General features: G+C 37.8%; 1 pseudogene; it reads left to right on the top strand.

Moving 5' to 3' along the window:
* The first annotated feature begins 56 nt into the window (after positions 1–56).
* Positions 57–630, top strand: LOC109450116 (small ribosomal subunit protein eS25; annotated as a pseudogene).
* Positions 631–21,100: the final 20,470 nt, after the last annotated feature.

Genomic DNA, 21,100 nt, shown 5'->3' with positions numbered 1-21,100 from the left:
TGTTCTGTGGTCTAAAACTGAAAGGCACCAAAAGAATTGAAAGCAAGGACTTAAACAGATATTTATGTACTCATAGTCACAACAGTATTATTAATAAAATCCAAAAAGTGGAAATAATCAAGTGTCCATCGATGAATGGATAAACAAAATGTGGTCTATATATACAATGGAATATTTAGCCTTAAAAAGAAAGGAAATTCCCTTTTTATCCAACATCTTAGGCTGCAGTGGTATCGGAAGCTCTCCCAGCTTGGCTATGCCACCAAAGGACAAGAAGAAGAAAGATACCAGAAAGTCGGCCAAGAAAGAAAGATCCAGTGAACAAATCTGGAGGCGAGGCCAAAAAGAAGTGATCCAAAGGCAAAGTTTGGGACAAGCTTATGACAAACTCCGTAAGGAAGTTCCCAACTATAAGCTTATAACCCCAGCTGTTGTCTCTGAGAGACTGAAGATCGTGGTTCCTTGGCCAGGGCAGCCCTTCAGGAACTCCTTAGGAAAGGACTTGTTAAAGTAGTTTCAAAGCACAGAACTCAAGTCATTTACACCAGAAACACCAAGGGTGGGGATGCCCCAGCTGCTGGTGAAGTGCATGAACAACAGGTCCCACCAACTGGACGTTTTGAAAAATAAAACTTTATTAAATCAGAAAAAAAGAAATTCTGACACATGTTGCACTATAGATGAACCTTGAAGATATTATGCTGAATGAAATACATTCATCACAAAGAGACAAATACTGTATGATCCCACCTATGTGAGGTACCTACAGTGTCAAAATCATAGAGACAGGAAGTAGAATGGTGGCTGCAAAGAGCTGGGGAGGGGAGAATGGGGAGTTAGCGTTTAATAGGTAAGGAGTTTCAATTTGGGAAGATCAAAAAAGTTATGGAAGAGGATGGTGGTGATGATTGCACAATAATGAGAAAGTACTTAATGCCACTGAACTATAAACTTAAAAAATCGTTAAAATGGCAAATTTTACCACAATATAAAAAAACTAAAAGGCAATTGCCTCCTAATGCCTTTAAAGTTTTGCGTTGTGCCACTTAAGAGAAACAAGAACAGCTTTGAAGTGCCAAAAGAATGTGAACAGCAGAAGCGCTTAGGTAAGAGGTAAGAGAAAACACAAATTAATTTGTCGTGCCCTTCCTCTCAGATAGTACAAATGCAATATATTCTTGCATAATCAAATATTGTTTCCCAGTAGTAGTAGTGAATGTTCCTTTTTTAAATTGCCTCTTTATGTTCCAGTTTATGGTTCTAAAACAACATTTCCCATGGTGGCTGAACAAAATTTTGCAATATTAAATCATTCCTATGACCCTTAAATTTTATAGGCATATATATCTGTCGAGATGTAACATGAGTGAAGAGCAAGACTGATCCTTTACATTACCAATAGAGGAACAATGAATGCTAGCATTAGGAATAATTTTATTAGTATAAAAATATTTAATAAGACTTAATTTACTTTTTTAAAATTAAATTTATATTTTCAGCATTATTTATATAATTTTGATTTAAAATTTTGGTATATTTGTATTTTCTATTTTTCATCTTAATTATAATAATTTGAATGTTTTAAGATGAAAATAACTTTTCTGAAAACATATGAAAAACAATTTTTGACATGTTACAATTTAACTTTGTATCAAAATATATTTGTTTTGTACACTCTGAATAAATTACATTTTATTTTAAATCCTTTTTAGCCCATTATTACCATAGACACAAACTATGAAAAATTTTATTATAAAAATGTTTAAGTAGTAATTTTGCTAAGGCAAAAAAAATTAGTTGTATGAAATAACTATGTATTTATCAATTATACTTTATAATTTATCTAAACATCACTGGCCTGTCAATATAAGACCCAGACATGCACAATAATTAAATTCAGTCATATTTGATATTTTGCCAATATTCAGTCATAAAAATTACAGCTGGGGCCGGCCCGGTGGCTCAGGCGGTTAGAGCTCCGTGCTCCTAACTCCGAAGGCTGCCGGTTCGATTCCCACATGAGCCAGTGGGCTCTCAACCACAAGGTTGCCAGTTCAATTCCTCGAGTCCCGCAAGGGATGGTGGGCTCTGCCCCCTGCAACTAAGATTGAACACAGCACCTTGAGCTGAGCTGCCTCCCGAGTGGCTCAGTTGTTGGTTGGAGCACGGGCTCTCAACCACAAGGTTGCCAGTTCAATTCCTTGACTCCCGCAAGGGATGGTGGGCAGCACCCCCTGCAACTAAAATTGAACACGGCACTTTGAGCTGAGCTGCCGCTGAGCTCCCGGATGGCTCAGTTGGTTGGAGCACGTCCTCTCAACCACAAGGTTGCCGGTTCGACTCCCGCAAGGGATGGTGGGCTGTGCCCCCTGCAACTAGCAACAGCAACTGGACCTGGAGCTGTGAGCTGCGCCCTCCACAACTAAGACTGAAAGAACAACAACTTGAAGCTGAACAGAACCCTCCACAACTAAGATTGAAAGGACAACAATTTGACCATTGTTCCCCAATAAAGTCCTGTTCCCCTTCCCCAATTAAAAAAAAAAAAAAAAAAAAATTACAGCTATACAATGTGTCTTTTTCAATTTTATTGTTGTAACGGTATATTTATCAACGTAGAAGGATAGAAGATGTTTTACCTAACTGTGTGTTATTAGCTTGGTTATAACCTCTAAAGAATTAAGACATGTGAGCCTCTATTTGTGTTCTTGCTCCAGACCCTACAAATAGTAAGATTGAGCCTGCTACTATTACCACCGACCTGAAATCCAGATTCAGCCTCTTAACAATGTCGTTTGGACATCTACTAGTAGGCATCTCAAATAAAACATGTCCAAAACAGCTCCTTTCCCAGTAAGTGACACACTATTCATCCAGTTGCTTAAGCCAAAGACTTTGAAGTCATGCTTAACTCCATTTTTTCTCTCATACTCCATACCTAATCCAAGCTCTAGATCTTAAATTTGACCCTTTCTCACCTCCTCCACTCTACCTCCTAGATGCCTTCACTAACACCTCCCATCTTTAGTTTAAAGTAATGATGTTTTTAGTGGACTAGCTATTTCTATTCTTGCCCCCTGCTGCAGTCAATTCTCCACACAATAGCCACATTAATCCTTTTAAAACATAATTCAGGTCTCATCACGCCCCCTGCTCAGGACATTTAAGTGATTTTCCATCATCCTTACCAGAGCCCATTAAGTCCCACCAGTGTTGGCCCCTGCTGCCTCTCCATACTCACTTCCCACTGCTTCATCGCTCATTGGGCTCCAGCCATGCTGATTTTCCCATTCTTAAACAAAACAAACAAGCCCCATGACTTTTGCACCTCCTCTTTCCTCTCTGGAGAAACCTCCCTTTTTTCAGGTCATTCAGGTTCAAGTATCACCTCAGAGAGGCACTCCCTCATGACCCTATCTAAAATAACCTGCTCTATCCCCTTGCTCTCCTTTCATTTTTCCACATTAATTGGCTTTACATTATCACCATGTTGTGTCTCCCCTTGCTAGAAGGTAAGTTTTTTTAATACTTATATATAATTGATATAGAACAGAAGGTAGGTTCTTTGAAAGTAGAGTGACTTGTTTTATTCATTGCTGTATCCCTAGAGTCTGGTATAGTAGTTCCTGCATATTGTGGGTACTCAACATTTGTTAGGAGGGAAGGAAGGAGGGAGGAAGGAAAAAACTTTAAAATCTTATGGTATTTAAATGGGACTGGATGAGACCATTTGGGGGAAGTCTAAGTCAGGGGTCACAAACTCATATTCCCATATGCCTTAGGCAGGGAACCTAAATGAATGAAGCAGGCTGGATATCATTATTTTGGAAACAGTGAACTGATTAAGAAAGGACCCAGACAGCAGGTACTTAGGTCCAGCAAATTATTGCTATGTGAGAAAGCAGATCCCATTCTTCTAGATCTCCTCCAAGAGAAATTGGAAATTCAGTTTTTAAAACATAATTTCCCATTTTTAAAACTGCAGGCCATATCATGTCCACCTGTGAGTTTGATTTGGTTGATGAGCCAACAGTTTGTGACCTCAAACAGATAAAAAAGGAGAAGGGTCCAGGATCACTCCAAAACCGACACATCAGAGAAAGGATCCCTCCAGCAAAGAATGTTGTGAAGGAGCCATCACAGAAGTGGAACGGAAACGAGAAGAGCGTGATATTCCTGAAGGCAAAAGAAGAAAGTGGCAGAGAGAGAACAGTCAACTGTGCAGACTGCTAACCAGAGTTTGGGTAAGATGAGGACAGAAAAGGGGTTTCCTGGTATGACATCACGGGTTTGTCGATAACCTTGACTAGAGAAGTTTCTGTGGATCTCTGGTATGCAAGCCTGACTGGAGAGGGTTGAAGAATTCACACAAGGTGAGATAGTTTAAAAAAAAAAAAAGGGAGGAAAGGAGAGGAAGTTAACCCTTTTGAGAAGTTTTCCTGTGAAAGAAGAGCATAAAAATGGGGCTGTGCTATAAGGGCACATGAGGTTTTGGACAGAATTCTTAAAGACAAGAAAATTTTAGAGTTTGGTTGTATGCACAGTAAAACGGGAAAATTATGATACAGAAAAGGGGCGGGGGGAACTGCAAGGAAAAAGTCCTTGAGAAGATAAGAGGAAATGGCATCCAGAATATAAGAAAAGGTTTTGTCTAGGATAGAAATTAGAGACACATTTCTTTTTTTTTAATTTCTTAGAGACACACTTCTTTTTCTTTTATTTAGAGAATATGGGTATAGATGCAGGTAGGTGTGTAGATTTGGTAATTGGAGATTTGGGAGGTACTTCCTGGGGTTTTGTTGTTTTTTTTCTCAGTGAAGTATGAGCTGAAGTCATTAGCTGACAGTGAGGTGGGAGAAGAGAGGCAACATTAGACATTTGAGGAGAAAAACCTTTGTTAGAGTTGTTTCAGAAAGAGATAGGAAAGAAAACTTACTAGATATATACAGGAAGATTGTAGGGCAGTGTTGAGTGGAATTTATTCCTTTGTTTAATGTATATTCATTGACAGTCTACTGTATTTCAGGTACTGTCCTATCTAGGGATGGAAACGTGTCATGAAAGGTGTCATGGTTTTGTATTTCTTTTTCCCCCAGAAGTTACAATATGCACTTTATTTGCAACTTTCTTTAATCATATTCCAGTTTTAAGAATACTTCCAGTTCCCCTTGATTGAACCTGGGGATTTCTCAACACACTGTCAATAACACATTTACAAGTAACAACTCAGGGTAGTTTTATTTTGAAGAGTCATCTACTCAGATTCAAAAGGCATTGTGGATGCCTACTATGGTTGTAGCATTTCATCTGAATATAGGTAAAAAGCCGAGAGTTCTGGTGTCAAGTTTGCTGGGATCGAATCCCAGTTCCACTGTTTATTAGTTATGTGCCTTTAGGGCATTTAATTTCCTTGAAACTCAAGTTCCTTATCTTAAAATGGGCATAATAATAACATGTATCACAGAGAAATGTTGTGGCTTCTCATGAAATATATGTGAAGTGTCCAGAAAAGGCCGGATACATACTAAGCACTCCATAAAGATTGTTACTATTGCTTCTATGAGGTTCAGTTTCAGAGGATTAACTTTAGCTTCCCTTATTGTAGACCCCTACACATACTGACTTTGGAAACAATCTATTCTCATGACTGTCCTGTGAGTGACAAAGTGATCAGAGGACAGACCTAGAGTGTGTATCATTAAAGGAGCTGTTTAGGCTAGAGTTTCTATTTGCAGGTTCAGAAACTTGATTCTATCATTTCACCTACATAGTGATTAAGTCACAAAAGCCTAATTTACTAATTTACCCTAGGAAATATGGCATCATCCCTGTAGAAAAGTTAGTTTGGGGAACAAAATTAGCATGAGAAGGTTGCTTAGGGAGGTTAGAATCAGTGTAAAGGGAATTAGAAGATCTTAAATCAACCCCTGTTCCAACATGCAGGCTTCTCTCATAATTATTTTCTATTCTCTCTTTCACCTCCTAGAAATCTAATCAGGTTAGATTCCAAATCCTATTAATTTGTCCTCAGGAAATTATCTTCCATCCATCTTTTCTCTGACCCATTTCCACTTATTCATGCCCAGGGAATGAGAACATACAGATAACACAGTATAATGTCCTCTAAAAGTCTGAGGAGAGCATGAAGGGTGAGAGTAGTGGTCAGGTGAGGGAGCAGTGTTTCTACTTCAGAACCTTCTTTTGAATGATTAGCCCCCATTACTGTCAGCACACCCTCCCAGGCCCCTCCTGTGGACCCCAGGAGTATTGTTTCTTAAGGAGCTTAGTGTTCCTTTCTGGGAAAGCAGCTTTGTTGCTGTGTTTTAATGGATACCCAGCAGGTATCCCTGCTTCTAGGTCATCCCACTCACTCCCTGAGGTTTAGCTTCCTAAATTTATCTCCATTGCTTAAAAATGTTCAGCCCCTTTATGCTTCAAATAGAATAAAAATCTTCAGCCTGGCTTCTAAGTCCAACCACTCATCACTTGCTATTCCTAAGGGCACAGAGGTCCTTGCTAGCTCCCCAAACGTGTCACCCCCCCACCCCCACCCCCCATTATACACAGTTTTCCTGCCTTTGTGTCTTTGCTCAATTTGTCACCTCTTCCTGGAACTCCCCCGCATTTGTACTAAGTGGAATTAAGAGACAGTATCATCCAGTCATGGTAGAGGGGCCCCCGGCTATGTTAGCCTTCCTTCAGTCCTTCGAATGCTAATCTTTTTCTTACCTCAGAGCCTTTGTGTACTTACTGTTCTCTCTGTCTGGAACATTCACACCTGTCCACCTCCTTCTTTATCTTAAGAGTTCTTCTCCTAAAGTAGGTTCCTTGCTTTTCTCTCTTCCAGCATCCTGTTCTGTCTTCCTTCATAGCATTTACCACATTCTGTAACTATTTAAGTATCTGTTTAACTCTCCCCTCCCACACACACACACTAGATTATAAACCTGCAGACAGTGTTCATGTCTGCTTGTTTCCCACTCCACTTCAGTGCCTAACACAGTGCCAGGCCACAATAAGCATCAATATTTGCTGAATGTAAGAGTGATTGAATGGGCTATAAAGCATGGACCTCAGTGGCTATCATCAGCAAAATCTCTTTTTGCTTTCACTTAGATCTAACTCTTCCCAAAGATCACTTCTCCCAAAGGCTGTCTTCTCTTTTTCGTTCACTTCATAGATTGGTGCCTGGCACAGAGGAGGTGCTCCGTATGTATTTAAGTACTATGGTATTTACTTGCTGTGTTGTTTTCCCTTCAATCTAATGAAGGGTCAAGAAGATTGCCCAACAGACTGAAAAGCCGTCACTGTTCAGACAGACTTAGATTGAATTTGCTACTGACTAGCTGGTGATCTTGACCAACTTCTCTGAGCCTTAAGTTGCTTCCTTGCAGGAGTATGTGTAACAGAAGGGGGCAGAGGTGCGGTGGTAGGTTGGCCTAAGGAGTTAATCTACACTGCCCCCTAGAGGATTTTTGTTTCTAGGGAGTGGATTCTGAATCCCCTGAATGTTTGAGGATCTTTGTGGCGAGAGAAGAATGCTCCAGCACAGCCCTGCAACGGTTGGCCCCGGCATACACAGTGGGCCAGCTCTGGCATGAACAGATGAAAAGTTCAGTGGGCTACAACAGGGCAGCACAGACTTCGACAAAGGTCAGCAATTCTGAAGCAGAAGAATGACAGTGGTCGTTCCAGTTACTTCTGCGAATTAGGGAGGGAACCTCACCGAAAACCTGGATTTACTGCTACTTAAGCATGTGGTGGTGGACTGATTAGAGTTTGGAGATTTGGGACATTGCTAAATGTCTGATACATTTGTGTCAACCATCCTTAGGTGAGGTCAGGGGTATTTGAGCCACATATAAAATGAAGATAATAATAAATACCCACCTTTCAGGGTGGTTGTGAGGATCAAATGAGGAAATGTATTCATGTAAAGTGCAAATATGGTGCCTGGTACAAATAGATACTTAGTAAATGGCAACTGCTATTATTGTTCTTGAAAATAAGGCAACCTTTTCACTTTTTCCCCCTATGCCAAGTGAAAATTTATTCCTTAATAATAGAGAATCAGAAAAGAATGGATCAAAACAAGAACATGTCTACAAACTATGCACTTTTTTGTAGACAGTGCTTTGCTTTTTGGTTTAATAATAAAAAAAGACAATCTGTTAATAAATTAAATGTGTGTAGTTAAATATATTTAAAATCCATTAATAGAGGATAATGTAATTTTTAAGTAGTGTGGGAGCTAGAAATTGATTGAGAAGGGGCACATAGAACATTTTGGGGTGACAGAAATGTTATATTAATTCTAATTCTATCAAACGTTCCTATTCAATCAAGAAATGGAATCTTGATTGTGGTCATGGTTATATGTGTATACACATTTGTCAAAATTCATTGAACTGTGCACTTAAGTGGATGTTTTATCATCTGTAAATACCTCAATAGAGCCAATTTTAAAAAATTCAATGCTTTCATAGGTTTTATTATTTTAATAATTATTTAAATTAATTTAAGTAGTAATTGAATTTGAAACTATATTCATTATTCATTTATTATGCTGTTCACAGAATTCCTGAATATTTAACTATCAGCTTTTGCAAGCCTTTGTCAGCTGATTCCAGCCCCACATTTTAGAAGCCACATAATATCTGTGTTTGTATGTATGTGTATCCATACATGTATTTCCTAGTTGATGTCCTATTTCCTTGTCCTACTGAAAGGACCTATAAGAAGGACACCCTAAAAGCAATGAGCACACCTAGCAGCTACATCTTGACTTCCAAAATATCATTCTTCACTAAGAAGGAACACTAGCTTTTTGGAGAAATGGCTGATTCCATGATTTGGGCAGTAAAAAAATCTTACTGTTTCCTTACTGAAGAAAGGAAGTGCTCAAAGAATGATGATGCAGTAAACTGAATACTGGCCCTCACAAATACCAGGTTTTAATCTCTGGAACCCGTAAATGTTACTATGTATGGAAAAAGAATCTTTGCAGATGTGATTAAGGATCTTAAGATGGAGAGATTATTCTGGAGTATCCAGGTGGGCTCTAAATGCAATCACAAGTGTCCTTTGAAGAAAGAGGCCAAGAGAGATTACATGGAAGAAAATGATAAAGCAGGAGGCAGAGACTGGAGTGATTCAACCACAAGCCAAGGAATATCAGCAGCCACCAGAAGAGGTAAGGAATAGATTCTTCCCTAGAGCTTCCAGCATGGTCTTTCCCCACTGTGTAGACTTGCCACTCTTGTCAAAAATCATTTGGCCACATATGTGAGGATTTTTTTCTGGACTCTATTCCATTGGCCTGTATCTGTCTTTATGTCAGTACCATGCTGTTTTGATTACATACAGCTTTGGATTAAGTTTTGAAATCAGGAACTGTGAGACCTACAACTTTGTTCTTTTTGTGGATGAAAAAGGGTGCTGTAATAAATCTAACCAAAAGTAACCTCACAGGGTGGGCTGATCATATATTTCTAACTGGGGAGGTCATGGTGGGTAGTCACACCCCAAGCATATATTTACTAGTACAATATATTTAATATATATATATATATATATATATATATATATATATATATATATATTAGTAAAAGGTCTATCTTTGCTTTAAGTAACCCTTATCCAATGTTTTTGTGAACTAGGTTAACACACCATTGACATGCCTCTTTTTCAGACCCCTCAGAAGTGTGACCACCCTCAAGGGAGCATTTAATCTTGTTAATTATCCTGTAATTCAATCCCTGCCTTGCTTTTTCCCACCTTCCTATAATCTTCCTTCTGTTCCCTCCTTAATTCCAAATGTATAAAAGCAACTGCAAAACTGTCATTCTCAGGAGATCTTGAGATCTTGCTTCTTGGCAATGCCATCAGTTTTGGCTCAAATAAGTTCTTATAAAAAAATCTCTACAGGTTTGAACGTTTATACGAGAAAATTTTTGACATTGTTTGGGGTCCCTTGAGATTCCTTTTGAAATTTAGGATGGATTTTTCTATAAAATGAAGAAGTGTTAAAAATATTTTTATGTATAAAAAGATGGTACACATTCTTAAAATTCAAGGTTAGCCTTAAAATGGTCATGACTGGCCACAGATATCAAATTAAGGACCCTTTGAGACATGCCTTAACGGTACTGGATCCTTGTATGGAGAAAGATGAGAAGCCCTAGACTCAGCATTTTATATCTCTCTTCCCTGTTTCTACCCAGAAGAGAGCAAGCTCAGTACTGGTCTACTTTCCCAAAGGACTATTACATCAAAAAACAGAGCTTATCTCTTATAGGTTTGTTTCAAAGGCCTTTTCAGAGCCAGGAGGAGTTTAGTAGTTCTTGATAGGATTGCTTTATCTTATTCATGAGGAAAAATTTAACAAGTACTACACAGTCACACATCTTTTATGGCCTACTGTCACTCAGCAGTATAAAATGATGTTCCATTAATGCATTTGAAATCAAATCACTCAACATGACCCTTCTCTTTCTGAGACAAAAAAAATAAATAAATAATGTATATTTTTACAATGTGTGTACATGGATTCTGGCTCTGCACTTACTAGATAAGGCTCTTAATCCGTTTGTGTCTCAGGTCTTTAAAATGGGATAAAAACAGAAACTACATCATGGGGTTGCCTGAGGATTCAATGTATTAGTATATGCAAAATGTTTACTAAATGTTATATAAACATCAGCCACTATTATTACCTTATCAGGTGTTGTGAGGATTAAGGTAAATGAGGTAACCTTTGTGAAGCTCTTGGTACAGTGTCTGGCACATGAAAGTGCTAAATAAATGTTGGGTATCATTATAAACAGATATTTCTGTGATTTCTTATGAAGCCCACCCCTTTATGAGGTACATTTTACCTTTCTTTCACAACTTGGACATATGAGGAACTTGTTATGATGATAAACATTGATTCTTTTCAGTTATTCTTCATCAAAGCAACTCATTTTTGAATCCTTATGGCTGCATTGTCCAACATGGCAGCCTGTGGCCACATATGGCTATTGAGCACTTGAAATATGGCTACTAGTACAGATTGAGATGAGCTGTGACTGTAAAACACACACTGGATTTCAAAGTCTTACTATGAAAAAAATCTCACTAATAATTTTATATTGATCATATGTTAAAATCATAATATTTAGAATATATTGGATTAAATAAACATATTATTAAAATGAATTTTACCTGTTTTTTACTTTTTTAATGCAGCTACTAGAAAATTTAAAGTTACATGTGTGGCTTACATTGTAGTTCTATTGGACAGTGCTGCTTTACAGGGTTAATTTGTGATTATTTACTCAAATCATGACCACAGCTTTAGACATCTCATAATTTGGCTTAATCTATAAAAAAATATTTCTAAATGTTTGTAAACATATTTTGATCACTTCTTCATTGCAATTATATTTTAACCATACTTTGTTTATATCTCTTTTTCTTTTCATATTATCCAGGATTCAAGGCATTTTTATAGAATCAACTTGTTTCAGCTCATTAGTCGTTGATTTCAATATTCAGCTTGTCATGGCTTGACTGTTCCTGGATGTGAAAACTTTATTCTCAAATTGCCCTGTTTACCTCCTCCAAAACTATACATGAAATTCTCCCAAAACTGCTGCTTCCCACCAGAGAAACAAGGAAGAAACCAGTGCCTGAAGATTTGGCACTGGCTGCCCTCCTAGAAGCCCTGGTTCCTCTTAGTGGGTAATGGGAAGAATTTAGGCATGAGGGCTGCATCTGTATCATTCTCAGTGACACCTGAGTGTCAGCTGGCAAAAACAAACCTTAACCATTTCACTGGCTGAGTGGAAGCCTTTCGGAGTCATAAGTTCAATTTAACCCTACCTCATTATTTTTATCTAATACAAATAATAATTCTAAATAAAAATTAAAATTCTGTATAAAAATTCAAATCATTTAACAGTGCAATTCCCCCTCTCCAGCATTCCTGAATCCTCTTATGCTGCTGTTTTCCCATGGTACTTACATTTTCCAATATACCATTTCTCAATTTTCATTATTTTCTTATCTGAATTATAAGCTTTTTAATTTTAACACATGATATATTCATACCATACATAACATTATGGGAAAGAGAAAAGCAGCCCCTGACATCCAGAGCTGTCCTGGCACCCACACCTGGGCCTTAACCCAGCTAGGAGCCAGTCTGGTACTCAGAGCTCAGCCATGGTTACCTCCCATTGAACACAAAACATTGTACAGAACACAAACATCAGACAGAGGCAGACTAGGATACAAGCAGACTAAACAAGATCGCTCCATAATCATATCTGAGTAGACAAAACCCAAACTGTTATCTAAACCACAAAAATGACCCAGCACATTCCCCTTTCCTGGATAATCTGAGTGACTACTGCTTATTTACCTAGTACAGCTTTAACTCTGCTTTGTTCCTTCTGCTTTCTGGATAAAAATTATTAAAATACTCAATCACAGAATTACTCTGGCCTCCTGAAAGCATCCAATCCAAAGTAAAGCCCTGCTTCCTTAAATCCTCCTCCAAAACATCTACGCCAAGCTCAAACTCTATAATAAACACTTTATGATATCTTCTTACTGAGATGCCGCACTGACCGTATGCTTGCTTTCTCCCTCATTGCAATGAGCCAATAAACCCTACTTCAATAGACTACAGGTGGTGTTTCTTCTAGTCTTTCACTGACAGACATCAACCCATGCTACAACTGGCTACATCAAATCATATGTTTAAATTATAATGCAGCCCAAAGTTTTAGAAACATTTATATTCAACTTTCAATGTATGGCAGCTTGTTCCCATTACATTTATTCTGTCTACTAATTTCCTTTGGCTAGAAGGTCTGTCCTTGAAACACTTCTGAATTTAACTTTCTTAGTTTACTCAGTATATTCATAGATAATGGGTACAAGATAATAGTAGCAATATCAAATTCACCAAAATTGATCTCATCTAAGGACATGATAAAGAAATATTCAGGAGCTGGTACATAAGGACTTGATAGGATAAGTTTTTAGACATTTGAACTAACATATAGAATCATTTAACAGACAATATGCATTCAATTAAAAATATTACTTTTGAATTGAAGCATTGAAATATTGAAACATTACATAAAATCAGTATCACATCACAAGACTAGACTGGCTCACTCATAGCAATCTTAATTGAGATGTCCCATAATTGAGATATCCCATAATTTACCATATATCTTAAATTTGTTATGTTTACTATTTTTGAGTAAAATTTTTCATTTATTTTCATCTTCCCTTTTGAATGTTTACTTCCATGGACACTGGCTGAGAAATCTTGTCAAAAAAAACCCTACTTTGGCTTTTTCCTGTCAATAGGGGGAAATGGGCTCCTTTGCTCATTTTTGTGCCATAAACCACTTTGTCAATAATTTAACTTAAAAAAAAAAAAAAACAGAAAAAAAATACCTAAGCAAGAAAGGAAATATAATTAATTTATATACATTATAATTCATGATTTGACTTTGCTCTGAATAATAGTCAAAATAATTGACATACGCGTATTATATTGTTGATTTCAACTTTTGGAAGTTATAGACAAAGCACAGAACACTGAATGTAAATGCTTTCCATCTTGATCATGTAGAAATAAAAGCACAGATGATAGGTGTTGGGGGTGAAAGTGGAGAAGAATGCTGACGTCTGCATGTTACGAGATACGGAGTCTAGAGATGTTTCTGCTGTTGAGTAGACATAAAACAGATACGTAACCACATTGATTAGAATTACTAAATTAAGAAGAAAGTTCTAAAATAGTGCCATGACTGTACTAAGAGAAGGAGAAGGGGTGTGTTTAAATAAGCTCCCTCCACTTTCCTTAATGCTCACTCTCCTTCAGTCATACGGCCTATTCGCTGGTTCTCAAGTTCACTGGGCACACTTCTGCTTTGGAGCCTTTGCATGCATTAGTCCCTTTGCTTAAGAGCCTCTTCTCCCAATAGCCACATGGCTAAATTCCCTCTCCTTTGACAAGTCTTTAAACAAATGTCCCTTCTCAACGAGACCTACATTGGCTATCCTATTTAAAGTTACAACACTCCCACTGACACTAGCAATCCTTCTTGCCCTGTCATATAGTTTTTATTCCTTTTTATGTATCACCTTCTAACTTTATTTACTTTGCTTATTTATCATGTTTATTGCTGTTGTCTGTCTTCCCTATTATAAGCACCCCAAGGATCTTTGGCCAGTTTGCTCACTGACTTATCCCAAGTGCTTAGAGCAGTGCCTGGCATATAGTAGCTATCAATAAATATTAATTGAATGAATGAACTTGATAATTTCCAAAGCTTTTAAATACATATAGGTATTCAGTATTCATTACCAATCCCAAATTTCCAAAAGATTTTTTTTAAATCAAGATTTAAAAAGAAAAATCCAAATTGCACATTATAAATTACAGTTAACAGTATGCTCTCACCTGCAGACAAGACTTTGAAAATCCATAGGTTATACTCTTACTCTACTGTGCTTGTATCCAGGAGATGAATTGCACAGCCAGTTAAGCTCTAACTGGATTCCCAGGATCTCAATGCTTTCATATTGAGAATTCAAAGATAAAATTGCATTCTGGTAAGCACTGAGTCAGCCTGCCTACCCCAGCACAGCTCTGTCGATTGTATTTTGAGAAACACATTGCATTTAGATATTAACAACATTAATTAAATCAATCGCTGTACATGTTTGGTTTTGCCCCCAAATTTTCCAAATAACTGTAGACACAAAAACCACTCCACCCATATAAACATTTGTACACATGTGCACAAATTACAGCAATAATTTACCTTTAAAAGCAATAGTTTATCTTTGCTCATAAGAATTTTAAAAACTTTAAATTATTTCCATGAGTTGGGCAGGTCTTATTTAGCAATCAGCAATTTCATCACATAGAATCAAATAATTCTTAATCTTTAATCCATGATAACTTTAAAGTGGGTCAGGAAGGCAGCTTTTATTTTTCATTTTGTACTATATTTGGTCCACAAACATATCATTATTAAATTTATATGTTGCTAAATCATGAATTTTCTTAAATAATTAACTCAAAGTAAACTGTGTGTCAATTATCAAATTGAAAAAAAGTCTAAAATTTCCTCCATATTATAAATATAATCAAGAATTACATTAAAAAGGAACTTTATAATAACATTTAGAAATATGCTAACCTAATATAAAACGTTTTACTAAAATCTACTTTATCATATATACAAAGTTGACAAATTTATTAACTTAGGTAGCTCACAAGCATATAGGTTACTTTTAAATGGGTTAAAAAATCAACAAAGTGTGTTAAATGTTGATCTATAACATGAGTTGGAATAATTTAAGATTATTTTATTATACTGCTTTGCTCAGTATCTGGCTCATAGCTAATAACTTAGCTTGTTACATTTGTATTGTCTTGAACTGAAATTTAAGAATACTTTATTTTCAATATCTAAATATGAAACTGTTGCCTACAATTTTTAATGTAAATTCTTAGACATGGTAGTTTTTTTTGCTCTCCTCTTTATTGGTGTTCCTTTTTAAAAAATGAAATAGGAAACTATTAAATTAAATTCTACTGGTAAATCTGACACCATAGAAGCACAGAATCTTGGAGCTGAAAGAATTAAAAATTAATTCAGTCCATCACTCCCCACTCACAGTTTTATAAGTGAAAAAACTCTGGTAAGAGATGTTATTGAATGGTCTTGCTCCTACTCTTGGTCTCTTTGTGCCATGTCCATTTCTCACAAGTTAAAAAAAAGCTTCTATATCAACAATGTATGACTTATTAAATAGATTTATTGGTGTCCAAACTCACAAAAAATAAAAATATTTGAAGCAACTTACAGCAAGAGCATATGCAATACACTAGAAATAGAAACGGAGTACCATATGCATTGAGAAAACCAAGCACCCAGCTTTGGGTGCAGAGGCCTACAGTCCTTGGGCACCCTGACCCGATCTCTCCTCCTCTTATTTCTCTTTCAATAGTATATTTTACAAACTCCTTTGGAGTATGGAGAATAGTTGGAGAAATGTTCTTAGAATTTATCTTCTCTTTCTGTATTGCTAGATACTGGGGAAGAAATAGCCTTGTTGCGAAAGTATCAGGCATTCTTGAGGGTCCATCTGAGGGCTTTCCCGAGGCTTAGGGGGAGGTGCTATATGTTGCAACATTCCAAGATACCACATGAAGATAAGGCAACAGGAACTCCACACCTCCCCAGGAAAACATCTCTTAATCTAGGCCACATGGCTTCCCCTTTCTGTATCTCCTGGGCAAAAATCTCCTCCAGCCACCACTGCTTAAGTGCTACTGGTATACATACAGGACTTGACTGTGATGGAGGAGGGAGGCTGGCCTGGGAGGGAATGGTTTAACATGTGCAGGCTTAGGCCATATAAAATCCTTTGTAAAAGTTGATTCCTCCAAATTGTGACTACAAGACGCCATTGTGCCTTGTGAGTTCATAAGTCTCATAAGAACTTGCAAGTCACAGATAGCAGTGAGGTTAGGCTCTGGAGTCAGAATTGCTGGCTTCAAATTCTATTTCTTATTTGTTGTCTCACCTTGGTCTTAACTTCATGTCTGTTTCTTCATCTGAAAATTGAGGATGATTGAGCTCACTTCATAGGGTTGTTGACTTAGATAATCCCTATAAACTTCTATGAAATAACAGAAAATATATTTATTAGTATCTGCCTCTGGATTCCTGGCACAGAGTTCCTAAAACTCTTGTAATTTCTCAAGTGATAAGAGCAGTAGGAACATCTTTTGTTCTAATATTTGGTCTTTGACCCTGGTTCCTGACACAGAGCTCCTAAATCCCTTGGAATTTCCTGAGTGACAGGAGTGTCCTTTGTTCCAATGAGGTGACTCGGTGGGCTCCTGGATGGCTTCAGGATGGGGATGGTGACCAGAAAAACCAAGCCATGCTTAGACTCTTGGAACTTTCAGCCTCCACTCCCCCATCCTTTGGGAAGGGGAGAGGGGCTGGAGATTGAGTTAATGATCTATCATGCCTATATGACGCAACCACCATAAAAATCCCAAAAGTATGGAGTTTAGAGAGCTTCTGGGTTAGTGAACACATTACATGCCCGGAGGGTGGTGTACCCCAACTCCATGGACCTTGCCCTGTATGTCCCTTCATCTGGCTGTTCATTCATATTCTTTATTGTAACTTATATACCTTTATAATGAACCCATAAACGTCAGTGCTTCCCTGAGTTCTGTGAGCCATTCTAGCAAATTAGTGAACACAAGGAGTGGGTCATAGGAACCCAAATTTATAGCTGGTTGGTCAGAAGTACAGATGAAAACCTGGGGCTTGTGAGTGGCATCAGAAAGAGGCAGGCAGTCTTGTGGGACTGAGGCCTTAACTTGTGGGATCTGACACTACAGCATCAGAATTGAGTAAAATGGTAGAACATCCAGCTGGTGTGGAATAATTGCTTGATGTGTGGAAAACCCAAGTATCTGGTGTCAAGTGAAGTGAAATGTGGTGGTAATGTGAGAGTAAAGGAGAAAGACATAGGAGAATTGCAGATTTTCCTTTACAACCTCTAACAAAGTTCATGGCTCATAGTAAGTGCTTAATAAATGTTAGTGATAATTACTGGTCTTCATCTTCATCCGGGGCCTCCAGGGAGACTACTAACTATGAACAAATATACAGCCTTCGGGTGATATTGATCTGACCCATAGATGGTGTTAAGAGTATCAACATGAGGGACAGATTCTACACTTACTCCTTCCACTCCTTTTTCTTTTTTTCCCTAAAATGCTCCCCTCTTCATCTCCAACTCCAGTTTTGCGAAGTAAACATATGTTTCAGATCGCAGCTCAAGTGTGACTTCCTTAAGAAAACTTTCACTCACCTCCTAGTCTAGGTCAAATCCCCTTTCTACACCTGTTCTGCATAGAACTGATCAGAAGTGTAATTTTATAATTTTCTACATAGTTATTTCATTTATATCTGCCTCCCCACTAAGTTGCAGGTCCCATGAGGGCAAGGCCTACTCTTTTCTGCTCACTTCTGTATTCCCAGAACCCAGCAGAGTGCCTGGCGTATGGTAGGTATTCAAAAAATATGGTTTAAAGAATGAGTGTCCTTTATGTAATCATCCATAAATTTAAGTTTTTTTTGTTAGGCTTTAATTTTTTAAAATGAATTTTGTAGTTGAAAAATACTTTTTATACTGATTACAATACTCGTAGACTTTTAATGGATGTTGGCAGCATAGAGTTGAAACTTGTATTCCCTGGTAAAATCCTAGTACACTGACCTTCTAATTTGCTGGCAGAGGTGACCTTAAAAGTAATGAGTGTGAAATAAAAGACGTACTTGCGACAGGCTACATTCTCCAAAAATTTCCTATTGTGATATGTTTGCATAATCTAATTAAAAACGTAATGCACTTATGCAATGCCTTCTGACCTGTAGATTCCCCCCTCCCCATGGCTATAATCATACTATTCTACAAAGATTATAATTCAGTTTTTCTACTTATTATAAGTTGCCATTCAGCTATTGTTAATAGTTGAGTTATCAAATTCTGGCAGCTGGCATCAAAATAACTCAGGGCAACCGGCAAGCAGTCAGGGATTGCTGGTCTCTATACAGTTCAATTACCTTGTATAGTCTGCAAATTTGGGTAACTGCTCCTCTGGTGAAATAATCCTGTGTCCATTTTCTATTTCACTTAGACATAAGAGTTTTCATTTGTTCTAAGTAAATAACTGACTGTGTCCACTTGAATAGACTCTGTTTCAAGTGGCCTAGTGTTTCTGGCAAATATCCAAAAAAGCTCAGCTTCAAACATCCCAGCACTTTTCAGGACTAGCTTTTTATTTTGCTTCTCAGCAGACCAGAGCATCTCATCAAAGAGAATATTTATTAATAAGATGGCATCGGTTTTGTTCTGAATGGCTCCCGTGTGAGCCAGGAGAATTAAGGATAGAAGAAATTCCAATTCTTAACCCACCCACAAGAGACAATTGAATGGATCCCTCCTAACACGAGGCTATTAATAAGAAGAGGAAATAATTATTGGGCACCAGTACACAAAGGAATAAGCAATGGCATCAATAACCTCATTCTCCCAATTACTCATCCTTTTCCCAATGGTATTCGCCCTCAGGATGGAGGTGACTGGTAGTGCTGCTAGCGGCCCCTTCCGAACCACAGACTCTTCCTGGGCTAACATCTTGTGTATTCAGAAGGAAAAAGCCACTGAGTCCCCTGTGGTTTCAGGATATCAACTGCACAAGCAGGATGCATCCAGCAAGAGGCCACTCCCAGAGCACTCAGTCCTCTTAGAGGGTTTCCAACCCTCTGCCACCGTACTATCCCCCTTTCCTACATGACTAAGGCCTGTACTGCTTGTCTCTTCTCTCAGGGCACGACCATCACAAGCAGAACTTTTAGAACTCCTTTAGGAAGCTTAGACGCCTGTGAATTTGGTTATTGAGAGTCAGCTCTGAGCCCGATCTTCTTTGGACACACTGCCAGAGCTCAGACCCTGGGCTAGGAGGCCCGTCTTTGGGCAAGCTTACCCACCTCTGCATGTCATCCTCTGTTTATCTAGAGGGAACCATAAGAGTTGTAACATTCTGTATTTTAATGAACACTATCCTACTAGAAAAAAGGTAGTAATGGTTTCTTTCCAGTTGGAGCATTCTTGCCTCCAAATTGGGCGTCTTCTCAATCCAGAGTTATCCTGTGAGCATGCTGTGGATTTGTTACCTGGTGCAGGCCTCGCAAAAATGGTTGAGAAGCCTGAGCTTTCCTAAAGAGCAGAGGACTGTTTACCTTGGCAGAATTCCTAGAACCAGTCAGCAGTTACAAAGATCAAGAAGAAAGGAGCCTGTGTTCAAAACTTTTTCTTGTTCTTAGAGTGCATGCCCCAGGCAAAATGCTGCAGGTATCTTAAGACGGAAAGACTATGCTAGGAGAAGCTCTAATTAATGAAAAGATTCTTGGCTAATGAGGAAAATGGGTCTAATGGAACACTGAGTCCTGTGAGGAGACACAATTGGCCTCTTTGAAATTCTCCCTGATAGAGACCAACTCCCTATTGTGACTGAATTAGATATATTAAGGAATAAGTTGTTAAAGAAGGGCTTAAACAGCAGTAATCAAATGGGCACAGGGTTTGAAGAAAAGGAACAAATAATAAATACATGCAACAATATTCCTCCTTGCTAGTAATCAGGGAAAAAAATAATAAAAACAAAGCACTTGTAGGACTCTATATGATTCTTTTCAAATAAAAGAAAATTATATTTAAAATAATAGCCCCCATTGCTGTTGAGATTGTGATAAAATTGAGGTGAGAATAGGAATATCATTTGAAAAAACAAAATAGCTAAAACTAGCTATAATAGCAAGGTTTTTTATATTGTCACCCATCACCACAATCTAGAAACAGTCTTAAAGATATTAATACCCCTGAAATTACTCCTGAGTCAATAATAGTAGTAGTTATCCCTTATTGAATACTAACTCAGGACCAAGCATTTTACATGTAATTTCTTTCTTTCAAGTCTCTCAACAATCCTTTGAGGAAGGTGTTGCCAGTGACCCTATTTTACAAATGAAAGACTAAGAGTAAGAGAAATAATTTGCCCAAAGTACCACAGGTAGTTGTATAGCTTGTGCTAAAGACCAGATGTTCTCTTTCCAGAACCTGCAATCTTAACTACTACATTGCAGTAGCTTCCCCTTATCTGTGGGGGATAAGTTCCAAGACCCCCAGTGGACGCCCGAGATTATAGATGGCACCGAACCTTATACATACTAGGTTTTTTCCTATACATACACACCTAGGATAAAGTTTAGTCTATAAAGTAGGCACAGTAAGGGACTAACAATAATAACTAATAATAAAATAGAATAATTATTATAGTGTAGTGTAATAAAAGTTACACGAATGCAGTCTCTCTCAAAATATCTTATCGTACAGCACTCACCCTTCTTCTTGTGATGATGTGAGATGATAGCATGCCTATGTGATGAGATGAGGTGAAGTAAATGAGACATTTTTAAGTAAAGTAAGG

The sequence above is a fragment of the Rhinolophus sinicus genome, linkage group LG06 (genome assembly GCF_036562045.2).
Source record: "Rhinolophus sinicus isolate RSC01 linkage group LG06, ASM3656204v1, whole genome shotgun sequence".
Lineage (NCBI taxonomy): Eukaryota > Metazoa > Chordata > Mammalia > Chiroptera > Rhinolophidae > Rhinolophus > Rhinolophus sinicus.
This window is presented reverse-complemented; position numbering and strand designations above follow the sequence as displayed.